Below are 24,770 nucleotides of genomic sequence, written 5' to 3'. Positions count from 1 at the left end.
TAGTCATTTGGCTGGGCCCTCCGATTTCATTATGGGACCTTGACCTTAGCTTGTCTTTCTCATTTTTCTCCTGTGGCAGATGAAATAAGGAGTTCTGCTTTTCGAGCTGTAACTTTCTCTTGTCACATGACACCCCCATTTAAGGAATACAGCTACGGGGTCACTTAAACTCAAGAATGGAATTATTAAAATCATGAGGTAATAAAACTTTTCATTTATAAGTTCATTGTCTATGGAATTAAATAATTGCAGTAAGAAACTGACTCACATGCCAGGAAAGCAACTGACTTTCTGGGCCCTGCTGTTTTCCATGTCTGCAAAACCAGACACTTACACAAGCATCAAGGTGTGAATGCAACAGTACCAGAAAGACAAAGCCTCTTTCCCAAGTATTTCTGCAGCCTATCCTACAGCTGAAGGTGTATGTCAATTCAGTAAACCAAAGAGAAATACATCAATAAGAGATAGCAATCAGATAATTCCACCAGACACTTACTTCATAAGTGAGTACGCATCTTTTTCCTCCCTTACCTTCAAAAATAGATATGTAGTGCTGATAGTCTAGCTAGATTCTCTTGTCTTCTTGGTGGACTATATAGAGTATAAGTTCTTGCACCTTTTGAAAATTTGTCTAATTATACTGAATATGGCTTCCTGAAAGCAGTTAGTTTTGCCTTTATACTAGTATCTTTAAATTTTAATAGTTACTTCAATTATGTTGAGCAACTAGTAGTGTTTGCCAATACTTTCTAAATTCTTTGCTTTAAAAATAAGTAACATAGGCTGGAGAGATGAATCAGTGGGCAAACGTGAAGACCAGAGTTCAGACATTTGAAACCCATGTAAAATGCCAGGCATTGTGTTCTGTGTATCTGTAGTCTCGGCACTAGGAGGCAGAGACAGGATGATCCCAGAGGCTTGCTGATCAGCAGGTCTTTCCATGTGCTGAGGTACCTGTTGATTGAAAGACCATATCTGAGAAAATACAGTGGAAAGCCATATAATGAGGAATATAATATCGACTTTTCATCATGACCATGAGCAACAAAACTCAAACATGCAGATATAACAAGTCCACACAAGAAACTATAAATCAGTAATACATGTTGTATAGTAGCATATGGATTCAAAAGTTTTAATTCTTCATTTTAAATGTAAACACTGTGATTTTAAAAGTTGCTGATACACAAAAGACAATTCTGAAGCATCAAGTGCAGTTTCCACTAAATTACTCCTCAGAATTCCAAAATAGCACCTCGATATTTGGAATTTTCAAAAACTTGTCTCCACCTTTTAAAAAACTTTTTTTTTAAATTCATACATGAACAGTTATATCCACAGCACTTCTTCACTTCCCTCTCCCCTCCATGTTTTCCTATGCCCTCACAGTTCATGATCTTTTCTTTATTATCGATAAGTGTGTATACAAATGAATACATGTATCTGCATACATATATATAAATATATACACATTTGAATGTATAAACTATTTAGCTTTTCGCCAGTGCTCGTGTATCCATAAAACCACTTGAGATTGAACAACCTATGAAAGAGTTTGCCCCAGGGTATATTTGCTTTTACCCTTTTCAGCATCCATTGACCACATGTAGCATTTAATCTAGGGATATCTAAATTCTTTAATTATCAAAATAAATTTTCACATTCAGACACAACTTGCTTTTTTTTCTTTTTTATTCCCTTTGAAAGTATCTTTTAAAACATTTCCCCCTAGACACTCCATCATTTTGTATGTCTTCACTAAGCCAGGGCTTTTGGCTAACATGTAACCTAATACATCATATTTTTCTTTTCCTTTTTCTCCCCAGGTTATAAATGGTTGAGTGCTACTTTATAGAAATTTGAGAACAATGCTACTTTATGTATAATAATTTAGTATATGTAATATGCTCAAATATAATGTAACACATCCTAAAATTTAAATAAATTCCAGCTTTTAGTTTTATATTTTTAACTCTGTTCTTCACCTTCATTGTTTGTTATGTAGCTTTGATAAAGTTATTGTGTTTCACAATTGCCCTGCCTTGTATTGATCATAAACTAAAGAATAAGCTAATTAGTAGAGCTGATGCATATGTAGGAGAAATAATAAATCATCTATAGAAATACCAACTCCAGCCCCCAACCAGAACTTTCTTTTAGTCTTGTCATTGCTACTGATCTCTAGACCAGCACTAGACTGTCACTAGAGAAGATTAAAAAGCAATGAGCTGCATGAAGACATATGACCTACATCAGTCACTGTAACTCAATACGATTTTGCTAGACTTGGGCCAACATTGAGCAATAGCACATCTCTAAAACTAGTTAACATAAAGAAACACCAAGACATGAAGGTTAAGGACTAAGGAATCTGAAGAAGTCTCGATGCATGGTGTAGGCAAAACAAAACTTTCTAGTTGTGTTGTGTACAGAAAATATTTCCTACATGAAATCCCATAATTCCAGAAACCCATATTTGGCATCAAATACCAGGGTAATCATTTTAAATTCTGTTATTATGTTTCATCTCTTTTTACTAATCACAATATTTTAGAGACCATATCTAAAGTGTCAGAAAATAGGCATATAATCGAAGATGAAATCTTTAAAAAAAAAAACAACATGAGAAGGACCAGGTTATTTTCTTTTTTTCTATGTAAATTTCTTTATATTGGACACCTGATTTCTTTTTCTTTTTTATTAAATTTTAATTTTTTTACACACCAACCACAGTTTCCCCTCCCTCCTCTACTCCCATTCCCTCCCCCACCTCCTTTTTACCTTCACCCACATCTACTACTCAGAAAGAGGCAGGCCTCCCAGGGGAGTCAGCAAAGCATGGTATATCAACTGGCAAGACCAAGCTCCTCCCCACTGCAGCAAGGCTGAGCAGGGCATCCCAGAGTAAGGAACAGGTTACAAAAAGTCAGCTCATGAACCAGGGACAGATCTTGATCCCACTGCTAGTAGCCCCATAAACAGACCAAGCTACACAACTGTCACCTATTCCCCTTGTCCAACCTGGGACCATGGACTTCTATGCAGATCCCAGCTGTAACAGAACCATGAACCAGGATGTTGTCCTTGCAGAGTCTCAGGCCTGAATGTCACCATTGCCTGGGTGGCAGCACCAGCTACCCGGGTCAGTATAGCTATGCTGGCATCGTTCTCAGGTGGTTGATCAGACCCTGGGCATCTGCAGAGACCTTAATAGTAACAGAAACTATTGACCAAAACCCAGAACCCGGTCTCTGCACAGCCATGGACCCAGGTGGTAGCACAGCCTACCTGGAACATATGGCCCCTTTGGTAGCATGGCCCTAGGGTCCCAACATGTCCCCAGGCAGCATCCCAGGCCCCTGACATTGGTATGGCCTAAGATGATATCAGTAGCTACAAACAACTATACTATCCCTGGCTGTGGTAGGACCAAAATGCCAAACACCAGCTCTGTTCCCAACAACAGCATGACATCAGGTGACAGTGTTGGCGCTCAAATCAGAATGGACCTGGAGGAAGCGCACTCCTAAGACATCTTATCATCATAGGTTGTGAACTAGACCTTGGGCATCTGTCTGGCCTTTGGTGGCATTATGGGCTAACAGATATCATTACAGATCCCTGCTGTGGTAGGACCACAGACCCAGACATGATTATCAGCAGCAGCCTTGGACTGTTTGTCACCATGACTCCAAGTGGCAGCGTAGGCCACTCAGATTGATATGGTCCCCTATGACACTGCAGTCTCCTGTGGCAGCATGGCCCTGAGACACCATAACTAAATTTACACAATGGAAAAAAGAAAGCATCTTCAACAAATGATGCTGGCATAACTGGATTTGGACATGTAGAAGATTGCAGATTGATCCATATCTATCATCATGCACTAAACTTAAATCCAAATGGATCAAAGACCTCAACATAAATTCAGCCTCACTGAACCTCCTAGAAGAGAAGGTAGGTGGCACCTTTGAACAAATTGGTACAGGACACCATTTTCTGAACATAACATCAGTAGCTCAAACATTGAGATCAGCAATTTATAAATAGGACGTCCTGAAACTGAGAAGTTTCTTAAAGCAGAGGACACTGTCAGCAAGACAAAATGCCAGCCCACATTTTGGAATGGGAAAAGACCTTCATCAACCCCAAATCTGACAGAGGGCTGATCACCAAAATACACAATGAACTCAAGAAGCTAGCCACCAAAACACCAAACAATGAAATTAAAAGATGGAATGCAGACCTAATAGAGAATTCTCAACAGAGAAATTAAAAATGGCTGAAAGACACTTGAGAAAGTGCTCAACATCCTTAACCATCAGGGAAATTCAACTCAAAACCACAGTGAGATACCATCTTACTCCTGTCAGAATGGCTAAAATCAATAACACCAATGACAATCTATGCTGGAGAGGATGTGGAGAAACAGGAACTCTCCTCCATTGCTGGTGGGAGTGCAAACTTGTACAACCACTTTGGAAATCACTATGGTGTTTTCTCAGGAAAATGGGAATCAGTCTACCTCAAGACCCAGCAATCCCTCTCTTGGGCATATATCCCCCAAAATACATACTCATACAATAAGGACATATGTTCAACTATGTTCATAGCAGCATTATTTGTAATAGCCAGAACCTGGAAACAATCTAGATGCCCCTTAACTGAAGAGTGGATAGAGAAAATGTTGTATATTTACACAATGGAGTACTATTCAGCGGAAAAGAACAATGAAATCTTGAAATTCACAGGCAAATGGATGGAAGTAGAAGAAACAATCCTGAGTGAGGTAACCCAATCACAAAAAGATAAACTGGTATGTACTCACTCATTTTTTTTATTTTTAGACATAGAGCAAAGGATCTCTAACTTACATTCCACACTGCCAGAGGAGCTAGGAAACAAGGAGGACCCCAAGAGAAGACTGCATAGTAACTCGAAGAAGGGGATGGGGACAAGAACTCCTGGCCAAATTTGAGCCCAGGGGCAGGAAAGGAAGGAGAGTCTTCATCCAGTTGCTGTTCAAAGCAGAAATAGACACCCATAGTTATTTTCATTAGATAAAATGTTCTCACAAATAGTTATTCTCTTAAAAAAAGATTTTAATACAGTAAGCCAAGAACTGTAACAAAATTAGAAGCAGTAGCAGGGAAAATTAACAATTTAAAAACTGGTATGCACTACCAAAAAATGATTCTCTTAAATGTTGAATTAATTCTTCAAATATGGAAGGAGTTCAAACTGTCTCTAAGATACTTATTTTTCTGCTTTAAAAATGTATTCTTTTAAGTTAAAAGTCCATGTGTGGATATGTGCATTCAGAGGGCATGTTGCCAGATATAACATATCCTTATGTGTGAGATTTTTCATATACAGCTGCCTGATGTGGATGCTGGAAGTCAACCTCAAGGTCTCTGCAAGAGCTGACTGTTCTTAACTGCTGAGACATCTCTCCAGTTCCAGGTACTTATTTTTCTAACCTTTCCCCAAAACTGTTACTCAACTTTTTCTTGGCCTCATATTTCCTATTAGCTGTGATTTTGGTGTTATGAAATACATGTTAACCAGGCTTTGTTCAGCAACATTCCTAAGGAATTTTAACAAACATTGCTTGATTATAGTCTATTGTATATTTTGATATACAAAAAAATCAAAATTGAGTAGATAGTATGGATTTAAAGTTTTTCATAGAATGTACCTAAAAATTAAATATCCTAGTATGAGTTTATGGCAGAAAACCTAAACTGTTTTTCTCATGATTTTGCAGTGAATTCAATTCTTGTCGGAACTTGTAAGTTGTGTAGGATACAGAAAGTATTTAGACAAGAAAAATTTAATATCAAGATTGTAGTGCTAATTTCAATATGAATGTAGTTATAAATAGCATTTAACATTTCACTCCATTTTCAAGAATCACTCAGTGCTGACATGGTGCTGTTGTCGATTTTAATAGTTGTGAGATAAGGCAAGGAATTCCATGGTCTTCCAGAGAGGTGAATAGTCTTACTTCAGACAAAAAAAAAAATGAACTAATAGTAGAACACATGAGAGCAGCCCTCTTCAGTATAGATGAAAAAGTCAGCAACAACTGATTCAGACACCAAGGCCTATAAGATTGCAGAACATTTACTGTATGAGAAGTTTTGTACAAGGAATAATTGTAATACTAGCAATGTTTCCCTGGGCAGTTGAAGTTCACTCAACAATGCTTCTTTTGTATCAAAATATGACTGTTGCAAATTATAGTCACTGACAGATATTATTTGGATATTTAACACTCAAAATTTTATGAGTTAAATTCAATTACCATTCCTCCTTTATAGTTAAAACACAGAAGTCAAAAAGATAAAGAAAAATGGTTGCAAAAAGCTTCATAGTTGTTTCAGAGATCTTAATCACTCTAATTCTTTGTGTTGCTGGGCGATGGTGGCACACACCTTTAATCCCAACACTCCGGAGGCAGGGGCAGGAGGATCTCTGTGAGTTCAAGGCCAGCCTGGTCTCCAGAGCCAGTGCCAGGATAGGCTCCAAAGCTACACAGAGAAACCCTATCTCGAAAAACCAAATAATAATAATAATTCTTTTTGAACAGGCCTTCATGGATGCTAGACCCACATGAATATGAGGACTATACACACTCTCTTAGGGTTTCTAGGTTGATGTGGGTAGTAGGCCATGGGAAACAAGAGGTTGACACAAGTATTGGACCCAGAGAGACACAAAGATGACATGGGTACTAGATTATGAAGAACACTAAATTGACATGGATACTAGACCCTGAGGGATAGTAAGCTGACATAGGTACTAGACTCTGACTAGTCAGCCACTAAGCTGACATAGGTACTATATTCTGAAGGGCACTAAGCTGATATGGGTACTAGGCCCTGAAGGATACTGGGATAACATGGGTAGACTCCAAGGGACACTAGGTTGTCATGACTACTAGCTCCACACAGACAGGAAGATGAGAACGACTAGATTGACTTGGATCAGGTTAGCTGGAGATGAATTGTGATGAGGCATGTGGAACAATAAGCAGACACTGCAGCAAAGACAAGCTGCTGCCAATTGTCCATGTGCACACTGGTGCACTGCAGACAGTGAGTATCCAGAGGGATCTGACAGTTTTGTCATCCAAAGGAATTAAATATAGCTATTCCTATTTTAAAGAAAATAAAGGAAACATAAATCCATTATTGCAAAAAATATATCTTTAGGAGTTTATTGAGTGAATATCCTATGAACTGGCTCATAGTTACATTTTCAGGGGTTGATGAATAATTTATTCAACTAATATGGTTTACTTGTATAGCCATGGCTGTCCTGGAACTAGCTCTGTAGACTATGCTGACCTCAAACTCACAGAGATACGTCTGTCTCTGCATCTCAAATATTGGGACTAATGGCATGCGCCAGCAACACCTGGCTTTGTTTTTTACATTATATGTCACAAAATTAATGAATTCTGAATTATTTTAAATTTTTGACACTGATACACCTGTGACTGGAAGGGTCATACACCTGTGAAAATCATTCTTTGTTATTGAGACTGCTTTCTAAACTTCATAAAAAAGAATCATAATACTCAATCTACTTTTAAGATGGTTTTAAGTAACAAAAAAATGACTCTAGATAAGGAAACATAAGTATAAGATTATTCCAAAGAGCAGAGGAGTTTTTCAGTTTTACGGAGATGACCATGAAGACATTTAAAATTACTAGTCCATTTGTGGAATGAAAAAGTTTGTAGTTCATCTCAATTCTCTATCTAATTATATTAAACATATCCCTCATCCATTGCACTATTCCTTTACCATTATACCAAGAGCCTCTTTCAAACTCCAGGAGGGTGCAGTATTACAGAAAACAACAAAATTTCAAGGTCATCTTAGATTTGGTGATGGCAGAACCCAGATCTTCAGATTTCAAATCCAATATAGTTCTAGTTAACTGCAAGTGAGTGGATAATGTCAAATAATATTAGGAAAGTGTTGCAGCCGTTATTGAAGAGAGGTGGTTTGAATCTAAAGTACTTGACTGTGCATCTTTGCTTTATAAATTACTAGTTCTGTGACCTCAAGAAAGTTACTTAATGTCTCATGCCTCTGTATTCTAATCTGTTAAATGAGAAAACAGTTGCACATACTGCAGATGGCTAGGGTACAGCCCCGAAATACTAATTTGTAGAAAGTGCTTTCAAGAATGGGGCATACATCACACATTAAACAAATGTGAAATAGTATTGAAAACTTCTTGTAATTTGAGCTTGTGCATCAATAGTCCTTTTGACCACTTCAAATTTTCATCAGATGGCAACAGATGCAACTATTCCAATTAGAATTAGCAAATACAGTTCATCTTTTAAGACAGAATAGATGTCACAGCATCTTCTACACCCCAGAAGTGAAAAAAACTGACATGTAAAAGTGTGTGTGGATGTGTGTGCACACGCGTGTGTGTGTGTGTGTGTGTGTGTGTGTGTGTGTGTGTGTGTGTGTGTGTGTGTGTGTGTGTGTGTGTGTAGATCAGAAGACAACTATGTGGAGAGGTATGGATCAGAATACAGTCTTGGAGGTGGTTTGGCAGACTGCCTACATTAACTTTATTAAATAATTTATTTTTTTGCTTATTGGCCTGTTTTCTCATTGACTTAAAACTCACTAATACGATATGATGGTTAGTCGCCTAGTGCCAGATGCCTGAGTCTGCCTCCACACAGTGGCCATATAAGCATATGCCTCAATGGTAAGGTTTTGGGTTTTTGTGTGCGTGTGTGTTTATTTTATCCTTGTGTTTACAAGGCAGGCACTTTAAAGCTGAGCTATTATCTTAGCTCCCTAGATTTACTCAGAGAGACCAGAGGAAGGAGTAACACATTTCCTCAGCACTCATGTTCCTGTCTAAATAAAACTTTTGGATAAAGGATTAGAATGAAAGGAGGAAAGAAACACTTGGAAGGTGGAAAGGCAAATGTGATAGCAATAATGACTTTGAAAAGAATGGATATGAAAACTGGAAGGCAGTTGAGCCACTTAGCATATTGAATACTTGTGCAAGACAGTCCTTCAGTATGCACCACCTTAGACTCTCCTCAAGAACAAAGAAAACTAGAACTTCCTTTTCTGTTATAGAATACAGAAACAAACAAAACCAAAACAATAGTAAGAATGTAAACAGCTAGACACTGGTTGGATGAAGTCTCTCTGTAGATACCCATTCTTTCAGCAGGAATTGACTGAGGTTTATGCCAGTCTCTGTGATGACAACAAAAGAAGACTTGAATAAATACATTCGGTGGAGGTCATTTAAGGTAGATTCTCCACTGTTGCTTACATGGTTACTTGGTGTCATCCTTGTAGATCTCTGGACATTTCCCTAGTGCCTGATTTTTCTTTAAAACTGTACTGGCTCCCTCTCTGATGGTATCCCTTATTGTGCTCTCCTCTATTCTTTCCCCTACACAACCTTCCTGCTCCCTTATGTCCTCCTCACCCTTCCTCTTCTCCCCTTCTCATTCTCCTGGCTTCCTCTCCCTCCCCCCCCCCAGGCTCCCAATTTGCTCAGGAGATCTTGTCCCTTTCCCTTTCTCTGGGAGACCATGTATGTCTATTTTAGAGCCCTCCTTGTTTCCTAGCTTCTCTGGTGATGTGGTTGTGGGCTGGTAATCCTTTGTTCTTTGTGTAATATCTATATATGGGTGAGTGCATACCATGTTTGTCTTTTTGTGACTGGGTTACCTCGCTCAGAATGGTTTCTTCTAGTTCCATCCATTTACCTGCAAATCTCAAAATTCCATTGTTTTTGTTTTGTATCCCCACTGAGTAGTACTCCATTGTGTAAATGTACCACATTTTCTGTATCCATTCTTCAGTTGAGGGGCATTTAGGTTGCTTCTAGGTTCTGGCTATAACAAATAATGCTGCTATGAACATAGTTGAACAGATGCCCTTGTTGTATCAGTATGCATCTTTGGGGTATCTGCCTAAGAGGGGAATTGCTGCATCTTGTGGTAGACTGATTCCCATTCATGACTAACTTATATGCCATCCTAGAGTCTTCATTCAGCAGCTGATGGAAGTAGAAGCAGATACCCACAGCTAAACACTGGAATCCAGTTGCAGAGAAGGAGTGATGAGCAAAGGAGTCAAGACCAGGCTGGTGAAACCCACAGAAACAGCTGACCTGAAAAAGGGGGAGCTCCTTGCCCCAAGACTGATCACTGGGAAACCAGCATGGAACTGATTCAGACAACATGAGTGTGCGTGTCAGTGAGGAGGCCTTAGAAATCTAAGGGGCCTCTTGTAGCAGATCAATAGTTATCCCTAACATAGGGATAGACTTTGGGAGCCCATTTCACATAAAGGTATACTCCCTAGACACATGGCGAAGGGCCTCAGCCCTATCCCAAAGGGTATGACAGACTCTGAAGAACCTCCCCGTGGAAGGCCTCACTCTCCCTGGGGAGCAGAAATAATATGATAGGTAGAGTGTTAGTGGGGGCAGGGGAGGAGGGGAGGGAGAAGGAACTGGGATTGACATGTAAAACAACCTTATTTCTAATTTAAATTTTAAAAATGGAGAAAAAATAGATTTAGTGGTTTATAAATCACAGGTTTCACTGATCATACTAGACAATAAATGGCCCTCTTTATAATCCCTGCAGAATATTTTGTACTCTACAGAAATACACTTGAGCCTAACTCAAACTCTTTGACTCCTCCAGAACATGTTCTAAAAATCCCACATCCTTGTTGTCTTGCTGAGAATGCTGGGGCAGTTAAATGACTCTTAAGGTTTCCTTCTCAGCACAGCCCAAGTTTAATAAAATGCTACTGAAAACTGCAACATGGAAGTTACTAACAGACACTTGACTTAGTCTCTCCCTCATCACTCTGAGCTTCCCTAAGGTGCTTCTGAAGAGCCCTCATCTCCAAAGTCTGCATCTGAAGAACACTGGGCCTGTGAAAAATGCTTCTCCTCCCATTTATTAGTCAGGATAATTCCAAGATGCTCCATCTTAAGTACACATGGACAGAAAAACCATTACTAAGCAGAATCACCAGTTTAAAGCATGCTGTTCTTCAAAACCTAACAAAAGAAATCAGAAAAAAATGCCTACACAGTTCTCATAACAACCTAGTGACAACATGCCTATACAACTGGCAAACAAATATCACTCATTGCTGACAGTATTATACAACTAGATTGAAATAATTTAATGTTCATTTATAAAAACTAGCATTTGCTGATGTATAAATTCTTTTAGCAAAACACTCATCTGAGAAACTAGTTAATGTTTTGTTTAATATTTTAATTTATCAAGTTTTCAAGTTATAAGTTTTGCCAACATTTTATTATATTTGTGTGTATTTCTAATGAATTTTGGCAAAATTTAAGAATGAGCATATATACATGTATGTGTTTGCTAATCTATGCATGAAAGCAAGTTCTGTCGAGCACACTTTGCCAGTGTGCATCATATAACAATATATATCAGTTTAGTGTTTTGTCCTGACAGCTCTGGCTGTTTATTTCTGTGCCTCTGCTCTTTCTGCCTCTTTTAAACACACACTATTTAGAAGAAGTGAAGCTATCAGAATACCCACTTTATATTAGCACTCAGAGCGCACAGTAGAGTTGAATAAAGAAATTGGCAAAGGATAAGAGCTTGACAGGGTTTTTTCTGTTCTTTGCAATTTTTCCTAGGCACATGCAGATGGCTGTTTAAGAATGGGCACAGTGTTCGGTCTGAGGTTTGCCAACAATGTAGACTTAGAAGGTAGAATAAAGAAAGTCATCAATGAGCATAGTAATGGCAGGAAATGGTTCAAAAGGGGACTCTGTATTGCACACAGGAATATCCTACAAACCTGAAAGAAACTTGAGTAATCATTAATTATAAAATGTACGTTTGCAATTTTGGCAGACTGTGCAGAACTTTAAAAAGTCAGAGCTGAATAATGTGGTGGTCTAACAGCACTTCGAAACTAATCTTTGTATCTAGGATACCATTAATCCATTTATTTTCATTTGTAACATCAACAAATATTTATAGCATGTTAATGATGTGCCAGACACCATACTAGGAATAGAGATAAAATACTGGGCACGACAGCTTTGGTTAGCTTCACACAGAAATCCTATCCAAGCAAAATAGACATTCAGTTAAATACACAAATCTAATTAAGAATGATGAGTCCCATAAAGTATTTTCTCTGGAGAGCTATATGGAAAAGGGAAGAGACCATAAGCTGTGGAACCACAGATAACTGCTTTCAGAATCCTCACATGTAAACATTCTACTTTTGTAATTTTTTGAGAGTCTGTAAGAAACTGATTTGCTAACTTCACAAAGGGCTTTACCTGTTGGAAAATTATATCCTTAAATGTCCAGTGAAATGGTGACCTGTCACTTGGAATTATTTGATATTTCATATTTTCAGTTCTAAATTTTCAATGTTTATAAACAGGACTTGTGAGGAGCTCGTGTCTATCTGAAATCTTCTTAAAGAAGTTTGCAAACCATTCCAAAGTCATTATGTCATTATGTAAATGCTTTTATTCTATATGTTTGTATATGATGCTATTCTAATGCAATTAGAATTTAATTATTATGTCTTGATTTAATGCCTCCTAAAAGTAGGGAGAAATTAACCTATAAAAAGAAAGACAAAATCAAAATCCAGAGCTCATTCCCAATATTTAGCACCATATGCTGTAAAACATTTTATTAACTTGACTACTGGCTACAATTTGTTTGCAACCTCCAAATAAATAAGTTCAGTATTTCTAGATAATTTGCTGATGGGAAAGGAGAAAAGTATCTTTTCATTGTCCATCACCAGGTCCAGGATTGCTACTTCTGTAACAAAAGTACTAACAAAGTGATAGCTCATCAAATTTTTACTGGATTGACAGCTTACAAAAGACCCAGGGATAACTGAGTTTTGTGCCAAGGATGTTTGAAAATTGCAGAGTCATACGGATGCATGTCCTACAGATAATGATCTATAGAAAACACAGCCAGACTTTGCTCATATTCCTTTGGATCTCTGGTAGATGGAACACATGGAATGACAGTCTTACGATACTATCATGCAAGGTGGGTCAGACACTTATGCTTAAAGGAGAAAGCTAAGACTAAGAATTACCCTGCTTTTGAACTTTCTCAGGTGCCAGGTCCCATATTTTGTGAGGTCATGCTCTGAGAATGTAGACTAACCTGTACAAAATGAAAATCAGAATTGGTCACATCATGCCTTTTAAAAAATTTGCTGTTGTTTCTACATAAAAACAAGATGTTATTGCAGAAGAGAGAACAGTGTGTTACAAGGAGCTGTTGCTTTGGTACTGGTGGAGGATTTGAACCCCTACTATGGAATGCCAGTAAGACAATCTCATCCAATGCAGCTAATAATCTGTTCTTGTTTTCTGTGTGTGTATGTCTGTGTCTGTGATAGCAACTATTAAACAATAACCTGCTCCAGAATATATGTCATTTTAAATTGTGAACTCTTTGTGTTCATTTTATTCTGTAACAGAAAATAGCATTAGGGAAATTTGTTGAAAATGAGCGTGACTCAGAGATAAGTTTACTGTCATTATAATCTAATTAATGTCTTCATATTTAAGGTATATTAAAGGGATTAACAATGTACTTGTTACTTCAATAGATAATTTTTTATTCAATAACATGGCAGGAAATTTTCATATCTAAATTGTCAAAATACGAATTATGACTCTTCACTACATTCCAATAACTTTAATCAAAATCCAAAATGTATTTATAGCACATACAAAGCACCCTCAATAGCCAAGTGTAATTCATTTTGAAGATATAGAGACAATATCTATTGTCATTATCTTAAGATTGATATTAATTATAACCATATAATTATAAATAACTAATGTGATTTAAAGCCCCATTATATCAGATGAAATATTAGTAGTCCTATTGAGGTTATCTGAATTAAAAGAATAAACATTTCGGTATCAGAATTACAGTCAAAACTAAAACTTTGACTTTTATAGCCCAAATAGTCAGAGAGATGAGTTAAACTTTAAGCTCTAGGGTAGTCAAGTTTATAATCATAAACAATACATTAAAAAATTATGTCATAGGTTATGGTGATATAAAAGTGGTCCTTCTGTGTTAGGCAAGATGTTCTGATAGGGGTCTTTCAGATATTAAATGCAGTTGCAATAACCATCTTCACTGTATTCCACTGATGTGCTAAGCAAATTGACCTACTCAGAGCTAATGTTTCTCTACATCACCTCATATTTTATCTAACCTCATATAAGGACCTGATAGAAGAAAAGACAGTGAAGACATAAAATGATTCAAATTAAATGTCCTCCATTTTGACAAAAATAGCTTTATCTTCATAGTAGCCGGATTGTTACTATTCATTCTCTTCTCCTTCCAAAACTGAATTTACCATATCTTGTAAAAGAGAAAATGTTCCATGGATAGATAATATTTGATTATTTCTTTAGATACTAACCTTTGTTTCCCCTAGAGAATCAGAAACAATCGTATGAGAACTTGATTTTATTAAGTCATATTTTCACTAGCACTGAAAATAGGCAAAAAGCTAAAATATTCACATTGAAAAGACTAATAATAATAGTTAACTTATAATCCAAATGGTAACAAGACAGTATGAAGGTAAATGTATAAACAAAGGAGGTCAATACCTAAATGAAACCATCAGGTAAACCAAGGTTAACTTGTAGAATTTTTTTGTTACAAAAGTAAAAATTATTTCAGGATAACAGAGACTTATTTCTTTTCTGAACTCAACCATAGAAATTGAACTCCATGGCTTTCAATGAAGGAAATGGAACTTGATATTGTTTAAAGTATCTGGCTAGCTCTGTGAATCAGTGAATTTGCCACAGACTCTGACAAAAGGAAAATACAAAATATGATAGTATTAAAAGTGTTAAATAAGGCTGGAAAAATTTTAATAGGAAATTCAATATTAGAAATCTGAAGATCATTTATTAAAATATCTAATATACAACTCATCTGAATCTGGTTCCAGGTTATTTCTATATTGCCATCATGATTCCTTGAAATGACTTTGAAACACAATCACAAATTTCATAAATATATTAGCATTGAATTATAGCAGAGTTTATTATTATGTATATTGAAATGTACCTTGAGTCAAATAATATTCCTTAAAACTCAACCACTAATGTAAGTCTTATGAATAGTAAGTCTATATGGAAAGCATTTAATTTGTGCCCTTAAATCAGTATGTCTATAGCATTATTCCATTCTTCAGAATGATAAACCAGGAGAATATTATTGAAGAAGCACTCAGTGATAATTTTGTGAAACTAGAACCCTTATATCACTGTACGATTGTGGTAGTTTGTATATAAATGGTGGCCACCGGCTCATATAGTTACATATTTAGTAACCACAGAATAGCTCTACTTGGCAGAGATTAGGACATGTGGCCTTGTTGGAGGAAGTGTGTCACTTGGAGTGGGCTTTGGGGTTCTAAAAGCTCAGGCCAAGGCCAGTATATTTCTCTGTAGTGATATATTATTCATGATATATTAAAACTCCCCTGAGGATTGAGAAAGCAAGTGAGCCACAAGCCATAGAATTCAGGCACACACCTTTAATCCCAGCATCGAGAAGCTAGGAGGTCATGGTACACACCTTTATTCTAGGATGCAGAATTAAGAGGTGGAGGAATCTCTATAAGTCCAACCCCACCCAGATCTACACAAGATTAAATCAGTCTAAAACAACATATAGCTCACACCTTAAATCCCAGGACTCAATGAGAGGTATATAAGACAGGAGCAAGGATTCAGTATGAGGTGTTGATTCTCTAGCCACACTGAAGATAGGAAGGCTCAGTATCAAGGAGAATAAGAAGACATGGAAGTCTCAAGATTCTCCAGCCACACTGTGAAGAGGCAGCAGTTTGAGGCTTGGTGAAGTGCTTGTGGATGAATTAGTCCTTTGTAGCTCAAGTTTGAGGTGAGAGCTAGTAGCTGGCTGCTTTGCTTTCCTGATTTTCAGGGAGAACCCCAATATCTGTCCCTGGGTCTTTCATTAATTTGTGCTAGATTTCTCTTCCACCTCCCTTTGCATCAGGTTGTAGATTCTTAAGCTACTTCTCCACATCATGTCTGCCTGCTTGCTGCCATTCTTCCTGCCATAATGATAGTGGACTAAATGTATGAAACTAAATGCAAGCCCCCAATTAAATGTTTCCTTTGACAAGAGTCAATCATGTTATCACTTCTTATCAATAGAACTCTGGCTAAGACAACACTGGAATGTAAACCATTTTTGAATCTACAAGCTTGCTATGTAACACTGCAGAGTAAAAACAAATGTTAAGAAATTGAGGGTTTAAGGGGAGGACATTATTCTGAAATAGCCAACATAATCACCAAGGTTCTTAAAGGAAGAGAGACTCAGAACCAAAATAACAACCTCAGTGGGGGAGGGGTTTTTTCTAACATGGAAAATGATGCATTGGCAACATGAGCCAAGGGATACAGTTGGCATATAGGTCCTGAAAAGGGCAAAATGCCAGAGTCTCCCATAGAAATTGAGAAGAAGCACAAACTGCCAACAATTCAATTTTAACTCATTGAATACTTAAGATTTCTGAGAACATATCAGTGCATTTCTTCCCCCCCCCCTTTTTTTTGTGTGTGTGTGTGTGTATTTGTGTGTGGTGTGGTATGTATTGCATCAAATTAACTTACAGTGAGGGAACAGTTTTGTATCTTCATTTTGTTTGAAATTGTATGTCAATATGCAGTTGTTATACTTCCTAGAACTCTAGACTAGGAGTGAAAATTTCTATGAACAAGTAAAAGGATTTCAAATGTTATTGTCCTTTAATACTGTAAAACAACAAATGGAAATAAAGAGAAAATGAATAGTAAGTAAGGAGAATGAAAACTATTTACATCTAATGAAAGTACAGTCCTTAACATGTTCATAAATGAAATTTGTTTAAGGTTTAAACAATGTCAAGAGTAATTATATACCTCATTGTATAAATACGTATCAGGGCATGATGTCACAAACTTTAAATTCAGTACTCTAGAAAGAGAGACAGGAAGATCAGCACCCCAGTGGTATCATCAGCTTCCTAGGGAGTCTGATTATCAGTCTGGGATGTATGAAATGTCTCAAAAATAAATAAGTAAATGAAAGTTAATGCATAATTCTAAACTTATTAGAAGTCACCTAGAAAAAGAACTATATGCCCACATTCCTTATGAAGAAAGACACAAAAAGTCTCAGCAAAAACACTAACAAGCCAAATCCAGCAACACACTGAAATAGTCATACTTTGTAATCAAATAGAATTGAAGTTGAGATTCAAGGAGGATTTAACATATATTAACAGTGTAGTATATGACATTAGCATAATGAAGGATAAATCCTATGAATACCTAAATAGATAGGAAACGAATTTGTTAAAAGCAAACATCTTTTCACATGAAAACTCACACAAATTAGGTATAGAAGAAATATACAGAAATAAAATAGGATTTACATTTCACAAGAACATACTGTGGTGGCTTGAATAAGAATGGATCACATGGACTCATACATTTGAATGCTTAGTCAACAGGAAATAGCACTATTTGAAAGGATCAGGAGGTATAGCCTTGTTGGAGGAAGGGTGTCAGTGGGAATGAGCTTTGAAGTTTCAAAAGCCCAAGCCAGGCCCAGCGGATTGCTCTTCTTGTTGCATGTGAATCCAAATATCGAGCTATCTGCCTGTATGCCACTATGTTTCTCATCACAAGAATACTGGACTAAAGCACCGAAACTGTAAGTCCCAATGAAGTGTCTTCCTTTATAAAAGTTGGTCATGGTGTCTCTTGAAGGCAGTAGAAAACTCACTGAAACAATACCCAACAGTGAGTCATGAAAAGTATTTTCTTTTTGATCTCATATAAGCAAAAAATTGAACTCCTGTGAATTCTGTTTTGTAGACATCACTGTTAGTCCTAAACAAGAAAAATAATAATCCAACTTGGAAAGGAATAAGTAATGACACTGAGTTTGCAACTGGCTTGAAGCTAGAGACCACAACAAAAGCTGTTTGAAATAAGACATCAGTGTAGTAATTCTGCAGGATATAAAATATATGTACAGAAAATTTACAAATTGATAGTAGCATTAAAAATTAGATATGTAATCATCCCAGGTAAACAAATATATTTTTCAAACTAAAGTATATAAAATAGTGTTTGAGAAATTAAATAAGGGATAAATCAATGGAAAATAGTGTTTCTTCTTTGACTGGGAAAACAAATCTGTCCAGATTATTACAAGCTCCAACACAATTCTCATCAAACTTTCTCCTTAAACAACAGGGTCATTTACATTAAACATTTGAAGCTGCATAAAAATTGATGAACTCTTTGCAGTTTTGATGAATTTTTCAAGTTAAAATAAATGTGCTGTGATGGAAGCTAAAGTAACTAATGTTTATGACTTCCAAGAGCCTAAGATATTAAAATATTAGTAGTACATTAGAAATGAAATAACAATAAAAGTTAATTATTAGTATGCTGCCTGAAGGAATCAATAATAATTATGTTTGATATGGATTACATTGTCCCTATGAAAAGGCATTTGTTGAAGAACCAAGTTCCAATTGTAAATATGATTATAATTGAGATGGGAGTAACTGATGCTTAGTGATACTAAGGGTTGGGATCTAGCAGAAAGGAAGTAGTACTTGTTTCCTCATCACACTTGCCCTTTCCTGTGTGGAAGAAAGACTAAGAGAAAACAGTATTAAGAAGATGGTTACAAGAGAGACTGACCAATGGATCAGACTTAGAGAAAAAAATGTTATAGAAGTGAGTCCAGATGGAACACCTCAGGGCCCCAAGCACAGGACTTTAGTATTTAAAAGGTAATAAAGGTAACAGCCAGAGCTAGCTGGGTCATTCAAACCAACTTCAAGGATGTCTTTGTAGAGGGAACACCAACAACTCTATGCTTTTCCCCTAGTGAATGTTTTAACTTTGGTGTTGCTTTAACCAACACACTCACACTCATTCACACACAAACACACACACACACATACACACACACACACACACACACACACACACACACACACACACACACACACACACACACAAAAACAAAACAAAAAACAGACAATACATTCAATTATAACAGAATAACAGACTAAACTTGGTAAATAAGCTACAATAAACTATGCCACTTTCCTAGAAGTGCCTACCTTCAGGGAGAAATAGGACAAGGATGTCAGGGAAAGGAAAAATATAAGGCCCTTGCCTCAAGAATCAGATGGCTGCTGACAGTGTAACCTTTTACACAAAAAAGTTTTGGTTAGTATCTTTTCCTGTGTTGTGATAAAATACCGGGCAAAAATTCAAGGAAGAAAGGGTTTGGGGAGCACAACAAAAGTGATATATTACCTCATGGTGGGAAGTCCAGGTGGCAGTATCTTGAGACAGCCCACAGATTTTACATCTATAATCAGGAAGTAGAAAGTGACAAATCAGGTAGATTTGTCCAGTTTTGTGCAATTCAAGTTTCCATAATATGGGAAGGTGCTACTGATAATTATGTTGGGGCTTTCCAACATAAGATTATTTACCTTAATCTAGATAATCCATTACAGTTATGTCTAGCGTTTGGCTTCTGTTATGCCCAGATCATAGAGGCCTCAAAGACTACCGCAGAGACTGAATCCCCTATGTAAAAACAAAGAGCATTTATTTCAAGCACAGGCTTGGACCCTCCATGTGTTCGAGATTGGAGAATGAAGAGCTCAGTAGGAGTGGAGTTTTTATCATAGCAGAAGTTGGGGTGAGGGTCAAGACCCCAGATTGGCTGACATTTGCCTAGAGGTGCATTAGTGAAAAGGATAGGAGTGTGATGGACTAAGGGACATCTGGTGATCCTATATACAATGGTTTGAACATTAGGTATTTCTTTGAAATATTAGGTATTTTCCTCTTGGATGCATCGGGGAGGGGGGAGGGAGCTAGGAGAATGAGAAGGGGAGAAGAGGACGGCTGAGGAGGACATGAGGGAGCAGATACATATATGTTATCTATGAACTTAATTATTGGTAAGAATACAGTCAGCTGGTATATAATGCAAAGGATGAGACTATTACCAACGTCTATTTTCATTTCTCTTTTCATGTTGAAAAATATACTCCTCCATAATCTCCTTATAATTCATGCCTTTTTTAATTGCTGGGAATTCAGCATGTATTTACTAATATGTTCCAAAATGCATCCTGATAAGTATGCATATTGCTACTTCATGTATGTTTTCATGGCTGACCATTTGCTATTGGATAGCCAATTGGGATATTCTTCTCTGGAAAAGACTTTTTCTACTACTCACTGCATTCCTTGCTGAAATGCTTCATGTAGAGTTGTAGTTTCTTGGGCTTCCCTGCATTTATTTAGTATGTCTATTGGTGTTATCCTTTCTCAGCTCATGTTTAGGCAGTCATGTTGTTGAGACTTTCTTGTGTAGTTTCTGCCATCTGGTTCTCATAATCTTTCTAGTCCCTCAGGCAAAATGATCACTGAGCCTTTGGTGTTTCTGCCACCCGTTATTCAACAAACACTTGAAATTTTGTTTGCTTTTCCCTTATTTTTATGATATAGAGAATATATAATTGTAAAATCTATCTTCAGGTCAAGAGGGACCTAAGGAAGATTTTTTCCATATTTTTTTCTCCAAATGTGTCTCAGCTTTTTTCCCACCTAGATATCCTCAATGCTAATATCATCATTAGATAAACTTTTCAGAAAGATCTTGGCAGATACACAAATAACCATGCAACTTAAAAAGAATACGAGAGCAACCGGGGTTGTCTACATAGTATATGCAAGCAATTGGGCTATGACATAAAAGCTGTGAGACCAAAGAAAATTATCTATTTGCTAATAAGAGTTTAACTGTGAAAATGTCACTGTATTTTTATTTATTTATTTATTATTTATTTATTTATTTTAAGACAGGTTTCTCTGTGGCTTTGGAGGCTGTCCTGGAACTAGCTCCCATAGACCATGCTGGGCTCAACCTCATAGATACCCGCCTGCCTCTACCTCCAGAGTTCTGGGAATAAAGGCATATACCACCATCACCCAGCAAAAATATCACTTTATTATTATCAATTTCAGGATGAGTTAATGATGATTGTAATCATTTTATCCAAAATATGTATCCATGTTACAGCACTAAGTTATTTTAGAGTTAGTATAAATTAATTTTCAATTTCTTCATCTTTTCAGTCAAGGTGATGTTATCATAAAGGTTAAATGCGACAATGACATCTAAAGAGAATGAGAAAACAATAAGCATTTTTCCTTTCTTTACATTGGAGAGTATAATTTAATTGCAACTTTTTTCCTTCCAGTTTTATTCTCTGAACACTCACATATACACTCCTTCAAATCCAGGGTCCCTTAATTTTTCATATATATATATATATATATATATATATATATATATATATATTCCTAAATATAACACACTCAGTCTGTGTAATGCAGCCTGTATGTATGATTTCAGGGCAGACTGAGTCTCACTGGACAACTAATTGGTGTGTTGTTTTTCTTTGGGGAAAAACACCTCTCACATTCCTAGCCTTCTGCACGTGACTGTATTCTTTGTGGAGAGTTGAGGACTCAAGGGCTTTCCCAATTCAGTTTGGTTTTTGTTCATGTTTTTGAATCTTGCTTAACTCACATTTGGGTTTCATATTGATGGGTCACTATGGACATACCTTCTGATATTACTAGGAGATACAACCTCACAACAAACATTTTGGTTTTCTGACTTTCCTAACTTTTCTACCCACTATTATTCAATGATCACTGAATCTTGGGTGTGGGAGTGTTTTGTACCTGTATTCTTTCTGACTGGTCTCCACAATTACACATCTCTTTTGTTTGTTGTTTTCTATAGTGGTCTCCACTTGTTGCTAAGAGAAGTTTCTTTGATAACAGGTATGTTTTAATTAAGGTTTCTGGTGAAGAGACAGAATGACCTTGCCAAATCTTTATATATATATATATATATATATATATATATATATATATTATATATATATTCCTCCTATGTTCGCAACTGCACCCCCATTCCACCCAATCATTCACTCTCCAGAGAGGGTGAAGCCTTCTATGGAAGAACATCAAAGACTGCCATGTTATTTGGAGCAAGGCCTAGGCATTCCCCCGTGTATCTAGGCTGAGAGGATATCCCTTCATGGGGAATGGGATCCCAAAGTCCTTGGCAATTCTTATAAAGGAAATTTAAAGGGTAAGGGCTAGCTTATAGGTTTAGTAACACATCCTTTTCTTCAGGGATACTACAACTCATGATCCTTTGTGAATGCATTCTCAGTGAGTTTCACTATTATTGCTTTTATCTGCATTAAATAAAGGAATTTTTAACCAATTTAAATGATAAATAGTCTTTTCCATACTTACATAGTAATTAATACACATCATCTAATGTGGAAACATGCATGTATGTGTGAGTGAGACGCTCAGGTAGAAATGTCTCAGTATCAAATGATCAGAAGAAAATTGACATCAATTATAATAAATCTGAGTGTAAGTTTGATTTCCCAAACTTTCCTTATTTGATGTGAATTTTAAGAAATATTTTTTCATTCTGACATTAAGACTGTCAGTCAAGTTTTATTAAGTCAATATCTTGAAATATTGACTTTGAAAATAACAAAATATTATAACAATTAGTTTAAAATTTGAAAGTCATTCTGACTCAAAATATTAGTTAGTTGTATATCTCCTATATCTTATGTAAAATCAACATACAAATGACTTTAGATTTCATCATTGTATTATTTAGTCTCTATTTTTCCAGTTATGTATAAGTGCGTAGAGTTTCATAGATGTAAATACTTCATTATTCTCATAGAGACTTATTTATTGACTGATTTATGGACATTGCAGCTCAGTGTCATTTTATCCTGAAAGCCTGAGATGTTTTCAAATCAAATCATTTCTCAGTTCAATATATTTCCACACGTTCACCCATACTTTCCTCTTTACATATTTCATACAATGACAAAAATACCTTCTAAATTAACTACATTTCAGCAAAGAGGAAAAAAAAGACACTTTAACACTGAATGACCACTGGTCATCACCATGAAAATCACAAACCACTCAATATGCATTGCTATTATTCAGTGTAGAGTGAATTTTTAAAAATATATACAATTCCACTTTGTACCCATTAGAGTGACAAGAAAACAGAGGTAATAACAAAGCACTAAATATTGTACTTTTAAAAGGTGATAATTCTATTGTTGTTTAATTGCATCAGAGTACAGCTATGTAAGTAAAAATGCAGACTGGTACAGTAGTGGAAGACAGGTATCTGTATTTTGAGATATATTTAGAAAGTAGGTTAAAGCCAATTCCTAGCAATATGACAAAGGATCTCACTTGACTTCCATATCTAATGGGAGAAATGAGGCTTTTTAAAACAGAACATTATCACTGAAAGTTAACTCTTTAGAGCCTTAAATCATGCCAACCACTGAAACTGTGTCATTTTTAACCTGTTTTCCCATCAGGGCTCCTATCAAGAAATAAACAGAAAATTGTTTTTAATCATTTAGTTTGCCGTTTATAGGTTTAGTGCTTTCTCTTCATTATAATCTCAATCACCTAATATGTTTTCTTGCTCTTTTGTCATTACCCATTTATTTATATATACGCTGATACATTTCATAAAATATGTATCCTATTAAGGTGTTAGAATCTTGCCCCTGAAATTTTTAAGTGAAAGTAAGGTAAGCCTGAAACAGACTAGTAATATAAACTATTTTATTATTTCCATTATACACATAGGAAAAATCAAGTCACAAATACTGTAAATACAGATAATATGTGAAATCATCAAATTTGAGTTGCCACTCTTAAGGCTTGTTTTTATTGCCTGTGGACTTAACCAGAATTTTACATTATAGAATTATTTGTTTAGTGTTTGTTTGAATTCAAATAAGCATATTAGAGACAAGATGTCAAATACAATTGCTTAACTACAGCAATAAGAGTAGACAAAATTTACTGGAATTGTTGGAATTGGATTAAATCTTTTAATGAGGTTTCACCAAGTTATCTTAAATAGAAATACTATTTTAAGCTGTATTTAGCTTTAAAGGTAAAAATCAGTATATAATGACCAACACTACTACATTTAGATATATCAAAAATCAGAACTTCAGGAGGCATGAGAATTTAATTAAAACTGTCTACTGGTAGATATTTATTAAAGAAGATAAATTTTAGCATTAAACATTCATGGTTAAAGAATAATTCTCTTTTCATGACCAACTATTATCTATCGTTGCTTTACCCTGTCTTCTGGGGAATGCTGTAAATGTTTTTCTTAGTTGAGTAGAAAGCTCTCAAGCTTAAAGCTATGGTTTTGTAATGACACAAATGTTTTCTCAGTCTTTAAAATACTTGGGGGAACAGTTAAAACTGCATCATTGAATGTTTGAAAAACTGAACTGATGATAATTGTTAATGTGCTAGTTCACATTGCAGCTTAGTATATTATAGCCTCTAAGTAAATTCTTGTAGAAAAAAGAAATCAACTTGTATTATGAAGAGGCTGTGTTTTCTCTAAAATATGGGACATAAAATGTAAGAAAGATTCCTAAAAGTTAAGGAATATAACCTGTTGTAGGATAATCTTTTTGTATATAATGAAG

The 24,770-nt window shown here is 36.1% G+C and overlaps 1 long non-coding RNA gene across 1 annotated transcript in view; it reads left to right on the top strand.

Moving 5' to 3' along the window:
- LOC107977384 overlaps positions 1–10,119 on the top strand; it is a 74,071-nt gene extending 63,952 nt beyond the window's left edge. Inside the window, exons 2-4 of the long non-coding RNA XR_003480227.2 lie at positions 80–198; positions 5,377–5,463; positions 10,053–10,119. This is a non-coding gene — a long non-coding RNA (uncharacterized LOC107977384). The remainder of the gene's footprint in view (positions 1–79; positions 199–5,376; positions 5,464–10,052) is intronic.
- The last annotated feature ends 14,651 nt before the right edge of the window (positions 10,120–24,770 follow it).

The sequence above is a fragment of the Cricetulus griseus genome (assembly GCF_003668045.3).
Source record: "Cricetulus griseus strain 17A/GY chromosome 1 unlocalized genomic scaffold, alternate assembly CriGri-PICRH-1.0 chr1_1, whole genome shotgun sequence".
Taxonomy (NCBI): domain Eukaryota; kingdom Metazoa; phylum Chordata; class Mammalia; order Rodentia; family Cricetidae; genus Cricetulus; species Cricetulus griseus.
The sequence above is the reverse complement of the archived record's forward strand: the minus strand, read 5'-3'. Positions and strand labels throughout refer to the sequence as shown.